Source organism: Uranotaenia lowii, chromosome 3, assembly GCF_029784155.1.
Source record: "Uranotaenia lowii strain MFRU-FL chromosome 3, ASM2978415v1, whole genome shotgun sequence".
Classification (NCBI taxonomy): domain Eukaryota; kingdom Metazoa; phylum Arthropoda; class Insecta; order Diptera; family Culicidae; genus Uranotaenia; species Uranotaenia lowii.
Window position 1 is genome coordinate 205,474,878 of NC_073693.1, and position 8,748 is coordinate 205,483,625.

Sequence of the window (8,748 nt, forward strand, 5' to 3'; positions counted from 1 at the left end):
AAGAAAAATAGGAGAGATCTTCAATAAAACAACACTAAAACACTAAGACATTGTTTATGCTAATAATATGTATATTACATTTATTGAATATGAGGGTCTTCTTTCATTAAAATGGGAAGCGTATCAGGAGGATTTTTCGTAGGGTCGAGCCAAAGTCGTTCCTTGGGCCGACCTCTTTTCCCGACCAACCACCATAGGCGAAGGTTCGCCATATTAGAGTCTCGGAGTGGCCAGTGTAAGTGCCCAGAATGGCCAGTGTAAGTGCCCAGAATGGGCGAGCCCAGAAGAGCCAAAGTCAGTTGAGTGTCAGAGTGTCCTCCTAAGTAATTGTAATTAGGTTAGTTGAAGTCAGAATACAGTCCACTTTTGTTATCGATATGTGAAAGAGTGTGTTCCAATCCATAAGAAAATCGAATGCTATCGCGCAAGCCGTCAGGGGCATCCCTGATCATTGGTTAATCCAATTTGGTTAAAACTTGTTTGTCAATTCAAAAGATCCCCTCATTAAGTCATTACGTTAATAAATTTTTAACAATATTCCTTCGAGGAATGTTAAAATTTTGTCAATTTTTTAATTAATTTTGTGTGAGAGCCCCTTTTTTGGATTTGGAGGGCTTTTAAACTATTACAAAAACCATTCTCGGTCTCGAAAACGGCTACACACCTATTTTCACGTTGATCGGTTCAGTACTTTCCGTTAATTGTTCGATTCGTTTCAAATTTTTTAAGGGTTAATGAGTAGGGGCGGTCGAACATTTCGTCGCCTCATTAATAGTGATGAATACCACCGTAAAAAAAGCCCAGTTTTGAAGCCTAATAACTTTTTTTATCTTAACTCTTATCGAAATGCTGTCTTCGGATGAAATATTTTTTCATATTTTAGGCTTTAAGAAAACCCGTTTTTGAAAAAAAAAATCGGCCGACGGGAACCAAAGTTATTGAAGAATAACTGGTTTTTCATGTTTCTCCCGAACAAAATGTCTCAAAATCCCATACAAACTTCAGGCTCGTTGAGCGACCCCTTCTCATGATTCGATCTGGCCCAAATTTGGCATGAGATCTCGTACTAGGCCTAGGATCAATTTTAGCTTGCAGCGTATAACTTTTTCAAAAGTCAGATCATTTGGGGCACTCTAACTTACATCCAATGATAGCTAAAACTTAATGTAAACAAAGCGTCGAGGGGTCTTTCAATAATGTTTCGTGTGCAAGGAAATAATTACTGTTGAGTAATGTAGCAGTTCAATTGCCGGCCCTGTAGAAACCATTGCCGGCTACACATCAAGCTTCACGTTGATTGGTTCAGCAGTTTACGAAAATTTGTCCGAACTTTGTTAAATTTCTGGTAATTTTGTATAGGAGCTTCTGCTTTTAAGATGCGGAAGGGGTTTGAAAGTGTAATAGAGACCATTTCCGGTCTCGAAAGTGGATATACACCAAATTTCACGTTGATCGGTTCAGTAGTTTCCGTCAATTGTTCGAATTGTCTCAAGTTATTGTTAATTTTGTAAGGGAGCCCCCCTTCTTTAAATTTAGAGGGGTTTTTAAGTATTATAGAAACAATCCTGGTCTCGAAAACGGCTACACGTCAAATTTGACGTTGATCGGTTCAATAGTTTACGAAAATTGTCCGAATTGTGTAAATTTTTTGTAAATTTTGTATTGGAACTTCCCTGGATTCGGAGGGAATTGATAGTATTTTGAAAAACATTCCGAGTCTTAAAAACGGTTACAACAAAGTTTCACGTTTATCGGTTCAGTTTTTTCCGAAATTTTTTTGAATTATGTCATATTTTTCTTAATTTTGTATGGGAGCCTCCCTTCCTTGAAGTCGAAGCCGTTTGAAAGTTTTTTAGAAACCATCTCCGGCCCCAAAAAACCTTTATATACAAATTTTCCCAATGATTTCCGAGTCTATAGGGAACAGACAGATAGACAAACAATCATTTTTATACATATAGATACATATAGATGAGGGTGTCATTTATGAAAATGGAAAGCATCTATCAATACAATATCATCAAATTTTGTTTAAACTTTGTTGTCAATTCAAAAAATCATCTCATTATAACAAAACAGCAATGGTTAAGATATGTGATGATATTGGTACTTGTTCTTCTTGATTGCACAAAAGAAGTTGACACCATTTCTCATAAAAAATTGTGTGATATACTTAATAGAAATTTTAATTTTCTACCATCAGCTGGTCAATTGATTTTTTCCTACCTAGAGAACCGACAACAAGCAGTCTTATGTAACAATAAGTTATCCAGATTTTTACCAGTAAGTTCCGGGGTGACTCAAGGCTCTGTTCTTGGACCTATCTTGTTTAGCCTAAACATAAATGATATTCCCAACGTTATGAAATATTGTTCAATCCATATTTTTGCTGACGACATACAGCTTTACGCTTCTTGTAAGGACAGACATATTCAAGACATGAATCATCTAGTAAATACCGACTTAGAATCACTGCGAATGTAGGCTTCAGCTCATTTCCTAACTTTGAATGCCTCAAAATCGAATGGTCTTTTCATTACGCGTGGTAGCGCCACAAAAGTCCATCTTTAAAACTTGAAAATGGTCGTATTGAACTTGTTTAAAAAGCTGTAAGTTTAGGGTTTACAATAAATAAAAAGTTCTCATGGGATAATCACGCATTTGTGCAATGTGGAAAAGTTTATGGTACCGTAAACTGGGGGAACTTTGATCACCGGGATAACTTTGATCAACATGAATTTTCCGCAGATAGTCATCATTAACTAAGTAAAAAGTTGCATGAAATAAAGCTGCGGCTTTAACGGTGAGGGTTAAAGAGTTGAAATGAAAGACGGATAGAAGATCAGAAGAAAATTCTAAGGTGGTGAAAAGAGCGAAGAGCATTTGAAATAGAAGCTTGACCACATACTAAATTCTTTGTCCCGCACCAATTAACTGTATTGAAGAAGTAGATACCCAATAGAGGAGGCACTACATTTTTCGATACAGTTAATTATGAATGGTTCGGCCGCCATGCCATCTCTTCTTAATAGTAAAAAGTTGAAATATCTGAAAACGGTTTACTACGCTTGAAAGCCTGTAAATTGAGTTACAAATAAGCTTAATTTGGTTTTCATTAAAAGATTTTTTATATTACTTGAAATGTAATTTAACATTTGGTGATAATTTTTGGATATTGAAAAAAAAACGGTGATTTTCCATGAGAAAGCCCGTTTAGTAAAAATGGCTAAGCCCCTCTCAAACGGTTCAATTTGAAGAAAAAAATAACATGGGAACAGTGCGAGGACCTAAAGAGATGCATTAAGGCAAAATTTCATTTGTTTTTGAGGCCAACATGAATTGAGAAATGTTTATAATTTTTACCCCTAGATGTATGCATCAACATTGTCCATCTTTTGATTATAAGTTTTTGAACAAAAAAAAAAACGTTAAAAAAATCAGTTTAGTCCTAACAAAAATTACTGCTATTGATGTTTATGCCTTATGTGCTAAATGGCACCATAAAAGTAGTTTTGAAGATGTTGAGGTACCTAAAAAAACATAGTGATCAAAGTTACCCCGAAACTCGAAATCTGGTGTTGTAACAAATATTCAATTGTAACCACCAACGTCGTTTGAATTTACTGCAATCAATGATCTCGTTTTAAACTCCTCACCTCAGTAAGTGTTTTTAAACTTTTATGTATTACGAAAAAGCAACCCCTTCTAAAATATTCAAACATGAAGAAAAAAGTGATCAAAGTTTCCCCAGTTTGCGGTACGTTAAGAAACTCGTGACGCAAATCAGAATTTTTTTAACGAGAATGTCAAGCTTCGACTTTTTAAATCATCAAACACTGGATAGAGTTAAGGTTGCCCCAAATAACTGCATTCAATCTTTCGCGATATGATCGAGTATCACATCTGCAGCATAAACTTTTAGGATTCTCTTTTTACGATTTTATTAAAGCCCGATCATGTATAATTTTCAAACAAATTATAACGACAAAAAGCGCAAAATATCTCTATTCAAAGCTGCAGCCTTTTCGAAGCTCGCGAGTTAGAAATTATTCGATTCCCTCTTACACAACTGTAGCATATGGATCTTCATTTTTTGTTAGAGGTGTTGTACATTGGAATTCCTTACCCAGTCACTTAAAATTTAATATGAATCTTAACACATTTAAGAAGCATTATTTGGTTAGTTTTAATCGTAGTTAAAATTTTGTTAAAAGAAAATGCAATGAGAGATAAACGGTGCATATAATGATACACATAACACGCAATGTAGCATAAAAAAGATGCAAAATCTTAAAAAACAAAAATGAAATGAAATGAAAAATAATTACGTTTATCAATTTTTTACAAAAATTCTTCGAAGGTTGTTAAAATTTTATCAATTCTTGTTAATTTTTATATGGGAGCAACCCTCCCCCCTCCCTTTTAAGATTTCGAAGGGTTTGATAGTATTATGTAAACCATTCCCGGTCTTGAAAACGACTACACATCAAATTTCACGTTGGTCGGTTGAGAAGTTCCCGAAAATGGTTCGAATTGTGTCATTTTTTGTAATTTTATATGGGAGCACCCTACTTTTGGATTCGGAGAGGTTTGAAAGTATTATAGAAACCATACACGGTCTACAAAATGGCTACACACAAAGTTTCACGTTGAACGGTTCAGTAGCTCCTGAGAATCGTTCGAAATGTGTAAAATTTTTATTAATTTTGTATGGGAGCCTCCTCTATATAAAGTCGGAGGAGTTTGTAAGCATTATAAAAACTATCTCCGACCCCGAAAACCCTCAGATACCAATTTTCACGATGATTGGTCCAGTAGTTTCCAAGTCTATAGCGAACAGACAGACAGACAGAAATTCATTTTTATATATAGATTAAATTATTAACGATTTTGTTGCTTTTGGGTTTGTGTGAAAGCTATTGTCAATTTGATTAGAGGAAAACATCATAAAAACACTGAAGTCCAAACAAACTCATTAAATATTAAGGAGTATGTTGAGATCAATACTTGAAGAACATTTGGATAGTGCTGTCAGGAAGATAGGGCCACTGGGCATTTCTATAAACAACATTGTAGTTGAGGATGCTGTCATTTCTAAAGTAGCAGCTAAGCTCAATAACTGTTTCTCTACGGGTCCGGACGGAATACCTGCTACTTTTATCAAACGTTTTATGTATGTTTTGAACAAGCGATCCACGACAACTAAACTTCTGACATTTACTGTATATGTAATACGTGCACGAAAGTTTTACTGCGAAGTCTCAAACTGACGCCATTTACACCGATTTGTCTGCGGCATTCGACAAAGTCAACCACGATATTGCCATCGGAAAGCTCAAACGCCCGGGTTTCTGTGGAACGCTTCTGCAGCTACCTATCTGGACGTGAATTAACAGTTCACACGAAAGAGATGAATCATCCGCGAGGATGAAGATCCCGGAAAAAAAAACACAACAACAGTTAACACGGGGAACTCTTTGTTCAGACAATTCTCTGTGCTTCTTCCGACGTACCTCAGGGAAGCCATTTAGGACCGATTATCTTATTAATCTACTTCAACGATACACTCTCATTTTTCGACCGCCTAAAGCTATGCTATGCTGAGGACCTCAAACTATTTTACTACATTAACGGCCAGGATGACATTAAATACCTACAAAATCAATTTAACTTCTTCGTTGTTTGGTGTCCCTACTACCAGAATGGATCCGAACGGCTCAAGGCTGTACAGCGGCGCTTCTTGCGATTCGCCCTAAGACACCTGCCTTCCTCTAAGTGTACGACCCCGTGGACTTAGAAACCAAGATCTTCGATTGTATGTTCCTATTCGATTGAATAATTACAGAGCTAAAATAGCGCCATCATCGGTGTTAATGAATATTCAACCGTTTTTCTGAGCACTTCGACTTCGACGTTTGGAGAGATGTTTTCCGAAGAAAAGTTTCAAGTGCATTGAGAACCCTGTGATTAGACTTAGAACTCCTTTTATTTTACCTTTAAGTCATCATTGGAACCAATATGTGTTCCGTTGATTTGTAATAAATAAATAAATCAATACTCTTGCCCAGGAAGCTGTCCGATGTCTGCCTTGGCGTAGGTTTCGTCGTTCATTACCACGTAGGTATACAGCTTCAAAGATCTTGTTTCTTCTTTTCTTATAAGTCGATTGTCAGTATCGTTTTTTTTTTGCTTCATGCACGGTTGAAGACGATATTCCCAACTCATTTGCAACATCAAGCGCTTTGCTGTTCGTCACTGCGGCTCCCAGCTTTGGATTTCCCCTAAATCAAGCTGTCGACAAACGTTTCTCGAACACTTTTATAACTTTAGTGACGGTTGATTTAGCCACATTCAACGATTTTTCTATTTCTGTTTGCGTGTAGTTTGGATTTTCACGAAGCACGTACAAAATTTTTATTCGTAGCTTCTCTTGCTTTGACGCCGTTTTGATAACTGAAGATCTAAGTCAAAAATCAAAATCAAAATTCAAGATAAGCGTGCTCGCACCCAGCAAACATTTAAGAGGGTATATCGCAGGAACAACAGAATTAATCAAACGAATATACCAGATGAAAAGATTGTATTAAACTTACCAAAATAGCAAATAGCTATAAAAGTGGAGGCGATATATCTACAATGACAAGATTTTAACGATTCGATTTCCCCACAAAATGCAAAATGTACGATTTGAAGTAATTTGAGCAAAACGAAAAAAAAAAAAAATTTCCCCGACCGAGATTTGAACTCCAGCCTCCGAGTTATCTGTCCTATCTGACCACTATGCCAACTCATCAGTTGAAATGATTCGCGCTATAGCTCTATATGTGAGATTTTCTGTTTACGAACCGGTCAAAGGAAGAAAGAAGGAAGGATAGCTCACTTATCGCAAATCAGTTTACTCAAATCGTAAATGTCGAATTAGCGTATTCTCAACTATTTGGAGACATATTTACGAATTGACTAAACTGCTATCCGATTCAACTTTTTTTGGGCAAAGCTTCTCGTAAATGAATGATAGAAAATCACTCAATACCAGCTTGTTTACGATGGTTATTGAAAATGTCTTAATATTCGATTTGGATTATCATTTCTATTACGATTTCATGTTAGCTGGGCAGTTCCGGTATACGATTTCCGTGCTCGGCTATGTGACCAGACAATACTGTTGTTTTCATATCTTTGATGTCAAATGTTTGTAGCTCTTAAAACTCATTCGATTTTTACCCGTTAGGATTCCTGGGGTTTCAATTTGATACGAAAGAATACGGAAGATACGAAAATGTGTCACATAACGTAACCTTTCCAAATCACTTTTCAAAATTATTCTTCTGTGACTTTGCGATTCATTGATTGAAAAGTACATACGGCTTTTAAACCATTTCTTACATTTTTCGTGATCATGGTCTTAAAAAAATTGAAAAAATATACTCTTTTGCGCAACATAGAGCATTCAATTCAAGCTTTCTTAGGCACTAAGTAATTTTTTCTCGGACATGCGGTAGCTGGTCTACGGTTTTTTCCGAAGCCTGTTTTTCGGTTTCTTTTTCTTAAATATTCAATAACGTTAAAATAAATAGTTATAGCTGAATACAGACTGAGAAATATATTTGAGTTACATTATAAAGCTCCAAATCTATTTTTTGTATAAAAATCGAAAGAAAACAAGAGAGGTATAGCGATTTCAAGCGAGGAGTGTCAAAAGACACTCAAAGTTTGATAAAAGAGTTTTTTCGTCTGGGCTCAAGGGTGCGTCTATAAAAAAGTAATGATGCAGAATTAAAGATTTCATGAATTCATTAAGAGTCCCCGAGGAAATATTTTTATTTTGGTTGCACCCGATTAAAGATATAAGCCGCCAAACTTCCAATATTGTCATATTGACACTCCAGAGCGGATTAGAGTTAAAGATATCCTAAAAACATTAAAAAATTATCATGCCGTTTGGAGTGATTACTGATTTATCTTCTTAAGTCCCAGAAAGTCCATTTTTGACCAAAACTTTTTTTTAAGTAACACTAGATCTCGAAGTTTTGTGCATTTGTAAGTCATTTGGCATCTAAATAGAATTTCTACTCTATTGTGTTGTGAGCCTACTTGGTTGAATGATTTGACTGAATCAAAGCCATCGAAACATTCCTTTTAATTCAACCACGGTAATGTAAAGTTCAGATACCGGTATTTCGGTAGCAACTAACTACCTTCTTCAGTGAGCGTTTTCGATCGATCAATCGAAAACGCTCACTGAAGAAGATAGTTAGTTGCTATCGAAATACCGGTATCTGAACTTTACATTTACCGTGGTTGAATGAAATGGAACCTTTCGATTGCTTTGATTCAGTAGAATTTCCCTTTTCCTGATCTCTTGGTGATCTTTGTTGATATTTGAGGGTAAAAAATTGAAACTTTGGGCGCTCTGGGGCAACCCTAAATCATGTCTACAAAATATGGTATCGTTTTTTTTAAATTCAATGAGGAAATTTTCTCATACATCCATTGCCATAAGTTATGATTTTCTTAAATTTTCATATAACTCACAAGGGTCCACAAAATTTATCTCATCGTGTTCATAAACATCTCGAATCAAGCTCACTGTGCGCGGCAAGGAGCAACCGTAGACGAGATGAAAAAAAAAATTACCAACAAACACGTGGTGGGAAGAAATGTGTCGCTCGCTTGGTCCGGTGGCGTGTGATGAAAGAAAAATGTAACAACACACATATCTCATAGTCTAACCGACTTTTTCCATTC

The 8,748-nt window shown here is 36.0% G+C and overlaps 1 protein-coding gene across 4 annotated transcripts in view; it reads left to right on the plus strand.

Annotated features, from left to right (window-relative positions):
• Window positions 1–8,748, plus strand: part of LOC129756095 (neurobeachin-like protein 1) — a 260,283-nt gene that overhangs the window by 173,862 nt on the left and 77,673 nt on the right. The window lies entirely within an intron of this gene.